This window comes from Dromiciops gliroides, chromosome 1 (assembly GCF_019393635.1).
Source record: "Dromiciops gliroides isolate mDroGli1 chromosome 1, mDroGli1.pri, whole genome shotgun sequence".
NCBI lineage: Eukaryota > Metazoa > Chordata > Mammalia > Microbiotheria > Microbiotheriidae > Dromiciops > Dromiciops gliroides.
In genome coordinates, this window is record NC_057861.1 from 418,128,558 (window position 1) to 418,143,865 (window position 15,308).

Consider the following 15,308-nt stretch of genomic DNA (forward strand, 5'->3'; position numbering starts at 1 on the left):
TAATATTCTGTCTTTCCTCCACATCTGATCAGTAGTCTTATTGATTCTATTTCCTCAACATCACCCACATCCCTCTTCTCTTCTGCCCTCATATTGTCACCAACCACAGTTCAAATTCATCATTCATTTTTTCCTCCTCTGGATTTGACTTCAGGTCTTCTTGACTTCAAGCCTGGTGATACATTCACTCTGCCACATACCTGCTATATGTCAGGCACTCTGCTTGGAGATGAAGATATCCTCAAGAATACAACAGGCACTGGGTTAAGCATTTTACGAAATATACATCATTTGGTTGTCACAACAATTCTGGGAAGTAAATGTCATTATCCTTTTAATTTTACAATTAATAAACCTGAGGCAGACAGAAGTTGTGACTTCCCTGGGATCACACGTATAGCAAGGATCTAAAAGCAGATTTGAACTCCAGCCTTTCTGTCTCCAGACCCAGAGCTCTATTGTACCACCTTCCTACCTGATTTATGAATAAGTATGGTACAGAAAATGGAAGTAAAAGAGAATGCTATCAACTGAGGGAACAAAGGAAGGCTTCACAGAGGAGGGGTCCTCTGTACTGAGCCTTAAAAGAAGACAAGGGTTCTGACAGTTATATATAGGGAGAGACTGCATTGCATAAAGGAGAATGACTTGTAAAAATGCATGAAGGTGGGGCAGCTAGGTGGCACAGTGGATAAAGCACCAGCCCTGGATTCAGGAGCTCCTGAGTCCAAATCCAGCCTTAGACATTTGACACTTACTGGCTGTGTGACCCTAGGCAAGTCACTTAACCCCCATTGCCCCACAAAAAAAAAATTAATTAATTTTTAAAAAATGCATGAAGGTGGGGAAGCTAGGTGGGACAGTGTATAGAGCACCAGCCCTAGATTCAGGAGGACCTAAGTTTAAATCCGGCCTCAGACACTTAACAATTACTAGCTGTGGAATTGCTGGCAGAGCCAAGATGGCAGAGGAAAGGCAGTGAGCTCCCGAACTCATGACATGATCACTCCAAAAAACATCCAAATAACGCCATAGGAAAATGTCCGGAGCAGCAAAACTCACAGAAGAATGTGCTGAAATCATCTTCTAACCAAGATCAGCTTGGAAGGTCAGAAGGAGGGAGCTGCTGTGCTGATACAGGAGTTGAGCCCAACCCCACAGTCACCCTGACACAGATCCAGGCCCAGGAAGGCCTCACCAGAAAAGCAGACCCCCAGAGTCTCTGAATCAGCTGAAGTGCCAGTGTTGTCTGGAACTAAACTCACAGTCTGGTGAGTGGGCTGAGCCCTGGGCAGGGGGGAGACTACAGGGGTCTATGTTGGTGCTAAAGCAGAACTTGGATTTTACACCACTACTGAGAACCAGGAGGTAGGCTCGAGTAGCAGTGGCCCAGGTTGGGGAGGGGCACAGGCTCATCAGAACTAACAACCACAACACACAAAGCTGGTTGATTGGCAAGTTGGTCTGGGGTCATCTAGGCCCAGGAAACAGGCTGGGCGAGGGAAGAACCTGATTCTCCTTAAATCATACCACCTGTGACTTCTTAAGCTTGGGATGCTGCAGCCTGGAAATAGTGTCCCACTTTAAGGAGCTAAAAGTATAGTAAAAGAAAGGCAAGATGAGCCGACAGAGAAAGGTGAGGACCATAGAAAGTTTCTTCAGTAACAAGGAAGACCAAGGGGCACCCTCAGAGGAAAATGTCAACATCAGGGCCCCTATATCTAAAGCTTCCAAGAAAAATACGAATTGGTCTTAGGCCATAGAGGTGCTCAAAAAGGACTTTGAAGATAAAATTAGAGAGGTAGAGGAAAAAATGGAAAGAGAAATGAGGGTGATGCAGGAAAGACATGAGAAAAAAGTCAACAGCTTGAAAAGTCAAATTGGCCAAATGGAAAAGGAGGTACAAAAGCTCTCTGATGAAAATAATTGCCTAAGAATTAAGACTGAACAGATGGAAGCCAGTGACTTTATGAGAAACCAAGACACAATAAAGCAAATCCAAATGAATAAAAAAATAGAGGGCAATGTGAAATATCTTCTTGGAAAAACGGATGACCTGGAAAATAGGTCCAGGAGAGATAATTTGAAAATTATTGTTCTACTTGAAAACCATAATCAAGGAAAGAGCTTAGACACCATCTTCCAAGATATTCTCAGGGAAAATTGCCCTGAAATTCTAGAAGAAGAAGCTGAAATAGAAATTGGAAGAATCCACTGATCACCTCCAGAAAGAGATCCCCAAAAGAAAACTCCTAGGAATATTATAGCCAAATTCCAGAGCTCTCAGGTCAAGGAGAAAATATTGCAAGCTGCCAAAAAGAAAGAATTCAAGTACTGTGGAGCCCCAGTCAGGAAAGCACAAGATCTAGCAGCTTCTCCATTAAAGGACCAGAGGGCATGGAATATGATATTCCAAAGGGCAAAGGAAATGGGATTACAACCAAGAATCACCTACCCAGCAAAACTCATCATTATCTTTTAGCGGAAAAAATGGGACTTTAATGATAAAGACTTTCAGATATTTGTGATGAAAAGACCTGAACTGAATGGCAAATTTGACTTTCAAATACAAGACCCTAGAGAACCATAAAGAAATTGGAGCTGGGGGACATATGTGGGGTCGTACAGTGGGCAACTGTTGCGTGTCTGAGACCAGGTTTTGGCTGGGATCCCCCTGGGTCCAGGGGTGATGATTTGTCCACTGTGTCACTTAGCTAGATGATAACATCTTTAGGGTTAAATTGAGGGGTGAAGGGAAATCACTGGGGGAAGGGGAAGGGCAGAAGTGAAATCCTACATGAAAGTAACAGGAAAAGGTTTATGGAGTAGGGGAATAAATAGGAGAGGAGCAGGTCAGTAAATGAATTTTACACTCATCAGAAAAGGCTCAAAGATCTTAAATTCAGCAGAGCTGCCTCAAGGAGGGACTAACAGACACACCCAACTGGGTGGAATAATCTATTTAATCTGGGGAGTAAATGAGCCTAACACTCATCAGAATTAGCTCAAAGACTTCAATCTCATTAGAATTGGCTAAAGGAGGGAATAATGTACACACTCAATTGGGTGGAGTAATCTCTCTAACCCTGCAGGAAAATAGGAGGGGAAGGGGATAAAGAGAGAGGGGCAAAAGAAGGAAGGGCAGAGTGGGGGAGGGGACAGACAGAAGCAAATCCCTTTTGAAGAGTGATAGGATGAAAGAAGATGGATAATAGAATAAATATCATGGGGAAGGGAATAAGATGGAAGGGAAACGGTTAACAATAGTAATCATGAAAAAGAGAAAAGGGGGAAAAATTGTACAAAAAATATTTATAGCAACTCTTGGTGGAGGCTAAGAATTGAGAATCAAGGGAATGTCCATCAATTGAGGAATGATGGAAAAGGCTGTGTTATATGATTGCAGTGGAGTGGACTTGTGCTACAGGAAATGACAAACAGGATGATCCTGAAAAACCTTGAAAGACTAATGAACATCCATGTATAGTGAAATAAGCAGAGCTGAGAGGACATTGTGCGTAGTGACAGCAGTACTGTTCAATGAGCAACTGTGAATGACTTTACTACTACCAGCAGTGCTCCAAGAAAATCCCAAGCAACTAATGAGGAAGCTTACTATGCACCCCTATAGAAAGAACTGATAAAAAGAACACTTGAGGATTGTACATATATAACCTGATTGTGATCTTGTGGAGGGGGGAGGAAAGGGAGGGAACAATTACTAGCTGTGTGACCCTGGGCAAGTCACTTAACCCCAATTGCCTCACCAAAAAAAAAAAAAAACTTTAAAAAAATGCATGAAGGTGGGAGTATCAGACTTGGGGAATAGCTAGTTGTTCCATTCAGATGGGAAAGAGTTCATGAAGAGAGAACACATTAGGAGAGGAAACCAGAAGGTGGCAAATGTTAAATGCCAGGCTAAGGAGTTCCTACTTTATCCTAAAGGGAATGGGAAACTTCTGAGGATTTTTGAGCAGAGATGTGTAAATGATCTTAGGAAGATTAATTACACCTGGAATGATGGAGTCAACATCCAAAAATCAATCTTTTTTTAATACAATGAACATTAAGTACTTACTATGTGCCAGGTACTCGGGATAAAAAATATTTATATGCATAATCATGTTAAACATATTTCCACATTATTCATGTTGTGAAAGAAGAATCAAAACAAAAGGGAAAAACCACAAGAAAGAACCCCCCCCCCCAAAGTGAAAATAGTATGCTTTCATCTGCATTCAGACTTCGTAGCTCTTTATGTCTACCATCTCCTGTCAAGACTGTCAACTTATGGAGGACAGGGACTGTGTCATATACACAGAATATTGCATCCTTTAGTAACCTCTAGAGTACTCAATCAATCCTTAGTATCACAGGATCTTAGTATGAGACAGAACCTTAGAGAGCATCAAATTTCAACTTCCATAATATATTGATGGCATTAAGTTTGAAGTTATGAATGGAAACACAAGAATCATGTTGATTTCAAAAAATGAGACTTCAGAGGGACCAACGATGCACAAGTTATGGCTTTCAGAGCTCCATGGTGTGTGAGAGTTGACTGAGTCAAATGCTAGATCCCATGAGAGGAGTGAGACAGCATTCACAATAAAGGAGGATGCTTAACCTGGGGTCCATAGTATGTATGGGGTGGGGGGGAGGTGATATGGTCCCACCTGCATTTTTTTTTTAGTGAGGCAATTGCGGTTAAGTGACTTGCCCAAGTCTACACAGCTAGTAAGTGTTAAGTGTCTGAGGCAGAATTTGAACTCAGGTGTTCCTGATTCCAGGGCTGTTGCTCTATCCACTGTGCCACCTAGCTGCCCCTCCCACCTGCATTTTAGGACAATCACTTTAGTGAGTGAATGGAGGATGGATTGGAGTGGAGAGAGACTTGGGGCAGACAGACCCACCAGCAGGATATTGAAATAGCTCAGGTGTGATGTGATGAGGTCCTGTACTACAGTGGAAGCATTGCCAGAGGAGCGAAGCGGGCATATATAGGAGAGATGTTACGAAGATAAAATTGGCAAGCCTTGGCATCAAATTCAATGAGGAATGAGAGATGGTGAGTAGTAGAGGCTCCTATGTGGCAAGCTTATGGGACTGGGAGGATGGTGTTGTCCCCTATGGTAATGGGAAAGGTAGAAATGGGACAGGGTTTTAGGAGGGAAACATAATAAATTCTGGTTTGGACATATTGAGTTTAATATGTCTATTGGACACCCAATTTGACATGTCTGAAAGGTCATTAGAGATGTGAGACTCGAGGTCAGCAGGGAGATAGGGGTAGGATAAGTAGATGTGAGAACCATCAGCATAAAGAGGGTGATTAGATTCATGGGGACTGATGAGATCACCAAGTGAAGTAGTATACAGGGAGAAGAGAGCCAGGGCAGAACCCTGAAGAACACCTAGGATTAGAAAGCACGATCTAGAGGAGGATCCAGCAAAGGAAACAGAGAAAGAGTAGTCATATAGGTAGGAGAAGAACCAGGAGAGAGTAGTATCCTGAAAACCTAGAGAGAGTATCAAGGAGAGAGAAATCAACATTGTCAAACACTTCAGAGAGGTCACGGAGAATGAAGATTGAGAAAAGATCCCTGGGTTTGGTAACTAAGAGATCATTAGTAACTGGAGAGAGCAAGTCTGGTAGAATGATAAGGTGAGAAACCAGATGATAAGGAGTTAAGAGAGAGGAAGAGGAGAGAAACTGGAAGTATTCATTGTAGATGGCCTTTTCTAGTATTTTAACTACAAAGGGCAGAAGAGATATAAGACAAGTTAGCTGCATGATGGAAGGATCAAATAAAGCTTTTTTCTGTATAGAGGAGACATAGGCATGTTTGTAGGTCATAAGAAATGAGCCAATAGTCAGGGAGAGATTGAAAATCAATGAAAGAGTGGAGATAGTAGGGGGAATCATTTGTTGAAATTATAGGATGGGGGCAGCTAGGTGGCGCAGTGGATAGAGCACTGGCCCTGGAGTCAGGAGTACCTGAGTTCAAATCCGGCCTCAGACACTTAACACTTAGTAGCTGTGTGACCCTGGGCAAGTCACTTAACCCCAATTGCCTCACTAAAACAAACAAACAAACAAAACCCAAAAACGTAATTAAAGGATGGAATGGGGTCGCTTGAACAGGTAGAGGAAGCAGCCTTGCAAGGAGTTCTTTCCTTTTTTTTTTCTTTTCTTTTCTTTTTGTTTTGTGGGGCAATGAGGGTTAAGTGACTTGCCCAGCTAGTAAGTGTCAAGTGTCTGAGGTTGGATTTGAACTCAGGTTCTCCTGAATCTAGGGCTGGTGCTTTATCCACTGCACCACCTAGCTGTCCCCAAGGAGTTATTTTTCTTAAAAAGTAAGACATATTCATACTCTATTGAAGATAAAAAATGAGCAGGAATTTGGATTGCTAAAGGCCTCCTTATCTTTGCCTCTTAGACCCTAAAGCTTCCTTCAATTATTAGTTCACTAATTGAGGGGATAAGAGAAAATGTGGCAAAGAGGGGTAGAATGATAAAAGGCAGGGCAGATTAAGGGAGAAAGTAGTTAGAAGCAAAATAGACTTTTGAGGAAGGACAAGATAAAAAGAGAGGGAGGAAACAAGAAAATGGGATGGAGGGAAATACACAGTAATCATAACTGTGAATATGAATAGGATGAGCTAACTTATAAAACAGAAGCAGATAGCAAAATGGATTAAAAAACAGAATCCAAGAATATGTTGTTTAAAATAGACATACTTGAAATAGAAAGACACAGGCAGAATTAAAATAAAGGGCTGGAGCAGAATCTAATATGCTTCAGCTGATGTAAAAAAGGCAGAAGTAGCAATCATGATCTCAGACAAAGCAAAAGCAAAAACAGATCTAATTTTTAAAAAACATTTTGCTAAAAGGTACCATAGGCAGTAGAGTAATATTAAAAAAAATTACAACAAGTTTCTCTGGTAAAGGCTTCATTTTTCAAATATATAAAAAACCAAGACCAATTTGTAAAAATAAGAGACATTCTACTATTGGTAAATGGTCAAAGGATATGAACAGACTCTTTTCAGAAGAAATAAAAACTATCTATAGTTGTATGAAAAAATGTTCCAGAGAGTGGAGGAGGAAGAGCCAAGATGGCAGAGGAAGAGCAGCGACTTATCAGAGCTCTCCTCAAAACCCCTCCAAATATCTTTAAATAATGTCATAATACAATTCCTAGAGAATTAGAAATCACAAAAGGACAGGGTGAAATAATTTTCCAGCCAAAGACAACTTAGAAGGTTGGCAGGAGAGGTATGTTGTACCTGGATGAGAGTGGATACCAGTCTAGCACAGGCCACTCCAGCACAGACCATTCCAGCAAACGAGCAGCGGGCCTTGGGAATCACTGAATCAATAGCTCAGTGGCTGCTTCTGAAGTTCTCAGCCCACAGATGATGGGAAGATCAAACAACTGGTAAGAAGGAGATCACAGGGGTCTCTTTGCTAGCACTGAGGGCAGGACTTTTACTTTGCCCATACTCATATCTGGGTCACAATCTTGGGGGGTAGTCCCAGCACAAGGAAGAGCATTAGCACCCCAGAGCTTGCAGTTGCAGTGGAGCAGGGACCCTGATCACAGTTCCAGGGCAGAAAAGAGTGCTTATGGTCTCTCAGACCATAGCACAGGCCTGGAGAATAGCAAACATACCTCTCCTTAGATCATACCATCTTGGAAGAACTGAAAATTTACAGGTCCCTAGAAGTATCTCTGAAAATAGCTACACAAAACCACTGAAGCTTGGGACAGTGGACTTTCCACCCTGGAAGTAGAGTACTACTTTAACAAAGAATTAAAAGTCAAGAAATAGCCTGGGAAAATGAGCAAACAACAGAAAAAAATCTGTCAATAGAAAGTTACTATGGTGACAAAGAAGATCAAAACACACACTCAGAAGAAAACAAAGTCAAAGCTCCTACATACAAAGCCTCCAAGAAAAAATGTTCCAAACCACTATTTATTAGAGAAATGTAAGTTAAAACTACTCTGAGGTACCATCACACACCTATAAAAAAATGACAAATGCTGAAGGAAAATAGGTATAATAATCAATAATTGGTTTAGTAGTGTACTGGTCCAGCCATTCTGTAGAACAACTAGGAACTATTACCAAAGAACTATAAAACTTTTCATACCCTTTGATGTAGCAATATCACTACTAGGCCTATATCCCAAAGAGATTAGAGAAAAAGAAAAGAAAAAGGACCTGTATGTAAATATACACACACACATACATACATACATACATTTATTTATAGTAGCTCTTTTTGTGGTGGCAAAGAATTGGAAATTGAGGGGATGCTTATCAATTGGTGAATGGCTGGACAAATTGTAGCATATGATTGTGATGGAGTACAATTATGCTATAAGAAATGATGAACAATATGCTTTCAGAAAAACCTGGGAAGACCTATATGAACTGATGTAAATTGAAGGGAAAAGAACTGGAAGATCATTGTTACAGTAATAGTAAAGTTTTAATGATGATCAACTGTGAAAGACTTGTATACGCTGATCAATATAATGATCCAAGATAATTCTAAAGGACTCATGATGAAAAAATGCTATCTACTTCCAGAGAGATAACTGATGAACTCTGGGTGCAATTGACTTCACATGGATAATTGATATATTGCTTGCCTTCTTACTGAATGTAGGAGGTGATGGGAGGAAGGAGGGAACTCAAAATTGTAAAAGAAAAATTGCTCAAAGTAAATAATAAAAATTTTAAAGTTTTTTAAGTTTTCTTTTTGTAAACCTTAAAATACTATATAATTATTAACTGTTAACTATTATTATTGCTAGGGCTATTAAAACTTTGCTGAAAAAAAGATACCAGATTATTTTCCCTTCTATTTCTGTCTCAGACTCTTTTTCCTTTATTCATCTCAGAGGTTCTATATCTAAAAGCTTATGAATTATAGCCCAAATTTCAAAAATGAAAGAAATAAATTATTAAACTCAAACGAATGTTATTATTTCAAATAAGGCAGTGTCTCTTCTTCCTTCCTTTTTTCAACAGACAAAATAGATTGGATACAAGCTTTAAACCTAAATGGTAGGATTCTGTGGGCTAAAAATGCTTTCACATAAAGATAATTTGCTCATAATTTCAGCCAGAGCAGGCATGTGCAAGTGTGGAATTTAACTTTATTAGGCACATTATGTAACACAATGGCATTTCTGGAGAGGATAAGATCACACTTTATGTTTCCTCACACCCATTCTTTTAGGATGGTCTAGAGATGTTTGATAAGGGATATGGAATGTTATAGCAGCCCAAATAGTGGGGGCGTGGGGCGTGGGGGTGAGTAAGGATCTTAAAATTCCACTAGCTTGAGGTTGATATTTCAATACAAACCTATAAGCTATTTCTACTGATCCACTGGAAAAGTGAAGGGACTGGAGCTCAAGTGTTAGAGGCCTGAGGTGAAAATTGTGGAAGGCTCCTATAAATCATAATTGCTGTGCTTCCTTTAGGAAAAGAAAATTTGTAAAGTAAATGAGATATAGGCTTGAAAAGCACAAATGAAGGGGCAGCTAGGTGGCACAGTGGATAGAGCACTGGCCCTGGAGTCAGGAGTACCTGAGATCAAATCCAGCCTCAGACACTTAACACTTACTAGCTGTGTGACCCTGGGCAAGTCACTTAACCCCCATTGCCCCATTAAAAAGAAAAAAAAAAGAAAAGCACAAATGATAATTGATTTCATAAACCCTCTAACCCATTTTCCACTTACTATGGAACTCTCATAGACTACTGGGTTTGGTGGAAGAGTAATATGGATGATAAATGTACCTTAATGGGCTCAAGTCCCCATCTTAGATAATACTCAGGATTATAAAAAAATCATCTAAACTTAGTCATAGCACCTTATGACAAAACCAGAACAATGAATATATATTTTTAGAAATAAAAATTTAATTGGGATTATTGGGAGTGAAGAAAAGGGGAAACATTCTCACATATTTAATGGACTAGGGTCTTATTCTCAAATGAATGCTGCAGGGAGAAACAACTCATGCTCTGAGTTGGTAAGGGCATTGCAAAGTATACTGTGAGATTGCACTAAATCAATGATTCTTAACCTGGGGTCCATAGGCCTTCAAAGGGTCTGTGAGCATGGATGGAGAAAAATGAATATTTTCACCAATCTGTAACTGAAATGTATCATTTTCTACAATTAAAAAAATTATTTTGAGAAGGGGTCCATAAGCTTTACCAGAATGCCAAAGGGGTCCATGACACAAAAAAGTTAAAAAAAAAAAACCCTGAATTTAATGTTTGCTCTATCACTAGGTATTGTCCTGTTTTGTAGTTTGGGACTTTGGAGTTCACCTCTCCAATCTCTGGAACATATGATAGGCATCTCTATTCAGCAAACTGTATCCCATGATGTCAGGTGGGTCTATTTTAGTCCTCTGTCCTTTGAATCTCATGAATTTTCCAGGACTCTCTGGAAACCATACGTAGTCCCTTCTTCATAGGATTTTCTTCCAGGTTTTTCCATTTCATTTCATCAAAGAATCCTGTCTTCACCTCATAACCAAATTCCCTGTCCTCAGACACAATATCTCATAGGATTTTAGTCCTGGGAACTTGGCCCTTGAGGTCCAGAGCCTCATGGGAAATGTAGCCCCTTGATTATATGGATACCTAATACAAAACTGTTATGCTTATTTCTCTACTTATTTTGAGAAATAATTATTAATGATCAATATCTTGGGGAATCCAAAGATCTCTCTTAAATTCTCCCTCCCTCCTCCACTCAAAGACAAGTTCTCCTTGAGAGATTCTATCAAATATTATCTAGGTCAAACCCATCCCAACCCCAAGTTCAAAGATGGAGCCTCGGGAGGAGGCAGATCCTTTTGTCTAGATAAGCTGAATGACTTTATGAGGACCAGTTCTAGGTAGGAACTATTGTGACAGCTTGGATGAGGGTCCCTACATTTCTCCCTGATATCATTTTTACTTGTCATGTATCCCCTGACTTCATTTTAATATAACCCACCTCCAAATGATGTTAACCACTTAGAACTTTCTTCAGAACCCCTGTGAACAATCTAGTCTCAGGATTCTCTGTACCCAAAGAACGTCTTCCAGAAGTCTCTTTGGTCTCAGTAAAGGCACAGAAATAATCTATATGGCATTATCATTCTATTATAAGTATTGTAATACCTATTATAATATAAAGATATATATCAATAAATATATATAAATATAATATTATAGTATAAAGTAATGTTATCATTAATAATATAAAGCACATATAGGAGACAGTGACCCAGGGGAGATCATAAAGTTTCTATAACACTCTAGGTCTCAGGTATATACATACATATATTCACATATATTAATGTATATTTACTAATCAAGAAAGTAAGTGCACTTATTTCTCAATTATTTGAAAGAGGATTCACCAATCTTACTTGTTGACTATCCACAACAATATTTTTTAAATCCCATACTGAGTTTCCCTTACCACACCACATTTCTAGGTTATATACTTACATGTTCTCCTAAGCCTCTTCCTAAATTATTTGCAGACCCTCCTCAAGGGATGCTGCTCACAAGTCACACTCACAAGTAAGAGTCCTTGGAGGGATAATCATTACCTTGGATGCTAAAGATTGTCCTAAGGATCTAACAGTTATGGACTAAAGTGTCACTCTGATTTTTGTCTTGCCAATGCACTTTGATGACTCTGGAGGAAAGAGTAAAGCTGTTAACTTTGGGGAACTTTGCCTCACTTAAATCCAACTTACATGGAAGTTAAGACATCACCCCATGATGTCATTGGTCCTCTTAATTCCTAAAATTATTACTCATGTTCATCCTCCTCATACCCCCACTTACCTTACATTTTAATGTTAGCCAGTAGATGCTCATATATATACACACACATATATATATATATATACACATACATGCATATAGTGTATGTATTGTGTGTATGTGTATTTGTGTGTGCATGTGTAAAATCAAAGATATCTATTCAGATAGCATAGCTAGGGAAAATGTAGCAAGGAAAATTCCCCCATAAACATAGGGCTCATTTTCTCACAAATACATATGGCATCAGGAGGAATAGTGGAATAACAGACTTAGGGTATGCTGGTAGTGAGGCACACGCATGACAAACTCATGTGGCCAAAGCCACTCATACTTCTAATGCTAGTGGGCTCTGATGTCCTTTTTCTTGTCATACATTACTCATAATTCTCCTCCCTGGGCATAGCTACTCTAAGCAGTAGGTTGCTTAGCTGGGCTCCCTGGGTCTTTTTCTCTGCACAGACTCTTGGCAGCCATGATTAGTTCTCTCTGGAAGCCATCATCAGCTCTCTTCTCTGGCCTCTGCTAGAGGCCTCACTCCTAAAGCTGCTTCCTTGTCTCATTCCTCTCTAGGCTCCAATCCAAGTTTCCTCTGTCATGGTCCAACTCTTCATCTTAAAACCTTACTATAGCCCCAGAATCCACACATTAAATGTATCCATAGCTCCTTAGGCCTCTCACTCTAATTGGGTGATTTCTTCTAAAATCTTCATTGAAGAAAGGTGCCCATTGGGGCAGCTAGGTGGCACAGGGGATAAAGCACCGGCCCTGGAATCAGGAGGACCTGAGTTCAAATCCAGCCTCAGACACTTAACACTTACTAGCTGTGTGACCCTGGGCAAGTCACTTAACCCCAATTGCCTCACTAAAAAAAAAAGGAAGGAAGGAAGGAAGGAAGGAAGGAAGGAAGGAAGGACCGACCATCTAGGACCATCCATGGCTCCCTCCTTTCCAAGCTGGACTTTCTCTACTATGCCCCCTATACTTGGTACTTTTTTTCACCCTGACTCCCCCTACTTCCTCACCCACTTTTCAGCTTCCTTTTATGTGTGATCTTCTTCCATTAGAATTGAAGTTCCTTGAGGACAGAGATTGTCTTTCTGCTTATATTTATATTCCCAGCACTCATCACAGTGCCTGGCACATAGTAAATCTTTAATAAATGCTGGTTAAATGATTGACTGCTTCCTACTTCAAGCTGCTTGACTTGATTACATCTCTGTCAATGTCTTTCTGGAATGGTTGTTTCTACTCTGATAGATAGAATGTCTTCTACTGGGTGAACAACACCACAACTGTGACCAATAAGAAGTGGACAGGAAGGAAATATCTTCTGCCACCCTTGCTTCTCTTTGGTATTGAAATAGGGGCTTATACTCCACAAAGCTGCTCCCAGACTTAATTGATTAAATAGCAAGCTAGCTTTTGAAAGGTGACCAGAGGTCTTCTACCAGTAAATGATGGGCAGTCCCTCGAATTCCAACTGGGAAAACTGCATTCTTCAAAGGGTCAAAGGAATGTTAATGCTTTGTAAACATGTTAGCACCTTATTTTCTTTTTTACCTCTCCCTTCACTTGCTATGATTAAGTCCTAGTGGCACAAGCTCTCCTACTTACATATTTATTTGGTATAGTTAATTAGTTAGCTTAAACAACATATCATTAGAAATGTAAATCCTCTGTCTCTCCTGTACCAAAAAACAAAGAAACTAACACTAAGTCAAACCAACCCAAACATGAATGTTCTCTAAAGCTAAATATAATGATTTACATTTTATCCATTGTTTTGGATTTCCCATGTTACTCCTCATCTCCATTTATTAGGATAATTGAGAGATGGCTGTATGTCTAGTCAACATCCAGTGATAACTCTTATATGCCATGCAATTTAAAGCCAGCTGAGGGTCATTGAGAGCCTGTGAGCTCTTGTTACTCACTAACTAGATCTAACAGACTTAGTCTGAGGTTCAATTCTTGGGTAGAATTAGCATAAACCCAGCCCAGAATTCTCTTGGAGTGACACTTGAAAGGGATAATGAAAGAGGAGTGTTGCTCACTCATACATGAGTAGACACAGTGCACTAGCTTTACACATTTCGTCTGGCCCTGGAAGCATGTACTATTATTTGATAAGTTAAGTCATATAGTGGCACTTTGTATTAGATATTCTCTAAGGTCTATGCCAGTTTAAATATTGTATAACTCTTTGATTCTCTATTAATGACAGGTTCATAGGATAAAGAGTTTCAAGCGAACTTGAAGACCATCTAGTCTAGACCTCTTATTAAACAAATGAGGTTAAGACCTCTTGGGTCTTAAAGCCTATAGACAAGAAGAATCAAACCACAATTTGAATCCAAGTCTTCTGACTTCAAAATCAACATTTGCTCTACTGCGCCACATATTGCCTCTCCACTAAGGGGATGTTCTGCCCTCAGAAGTGAATACTTGGAGTTTAAGGGTACATCAAAGTAAAGACAGTTCTCTACATGCCTAGGGTGGGTCAACAATATAAGAATCCAAGATTTAGTTATCTATTATTGTTTTAGTCAGGTGGCACAGTGGATAGAGTGCCAGGCTTAGAGTCAGTAAGATCCATCTTCTTGAGTTCAAATCTGGCCTCAGACATGTACTAGTTTGTGATCCTCAGCAAGTCACTTAACCTTGTTTGCTTCAGTTTTCTCATCTGTAAAATGAACTAGCAAAGGAAATGGCAAACAACTCTAGTATCTTTGGCAAGAAGACCTCAAATGGGGTCATGAAGAGGTGGATATGACTGAAATAACTGAACAACAAATTATTTCAACATCAGTTTAGAAAACTCTTACTTTCCAGTGGCAAACCTGGTAAATCTGGTTCCATGTTCAACTGATTCAGCAATGTGGTTTGGCAGTCAAGAAACTCAATGCTAGTATAGGCTATATTAAGAGAGATATAGCATCCAAGATTAAATATCCACCTTAGCCCAAATCCCAATCACTTCTTTCCTGTATTAATATAGTAGTCTCCTGATTGGTCTCTCTGAGCTAGTCTCTGCCCTTTTGTATTCATGCTGAACACAGTTACTAAATTGCTATTCTTAAAGATAGGTCACTTCCTTGCTCAAAAATTTTCAATGGTTTTCTATTGCTTGGAAGATAAAACATAAACTCTTCTGTTGGCATTTATATCCCTTCACAATCCAATCTGTATTTTCAGGTTCATTTCACATCAGCACCTCTCTTCCCTGATTTACTCTATATTTCAGACAAATTAGGCTACCTCTTGTTTCTTTTTTAAGTTCAAATTTAATTTTTCATGAATAAAAACATATTTTTCTCTCTTTCTTATTTTTTTGTTTTTGTTTTTTGGTGAGGCAATTGGGGTTAAGTGACGTGCCCAGGGTCACACAGCTAGCAAGTGTCAAATGTCTGAGTTTGGATTTGAACTCAGATCTTACTGAC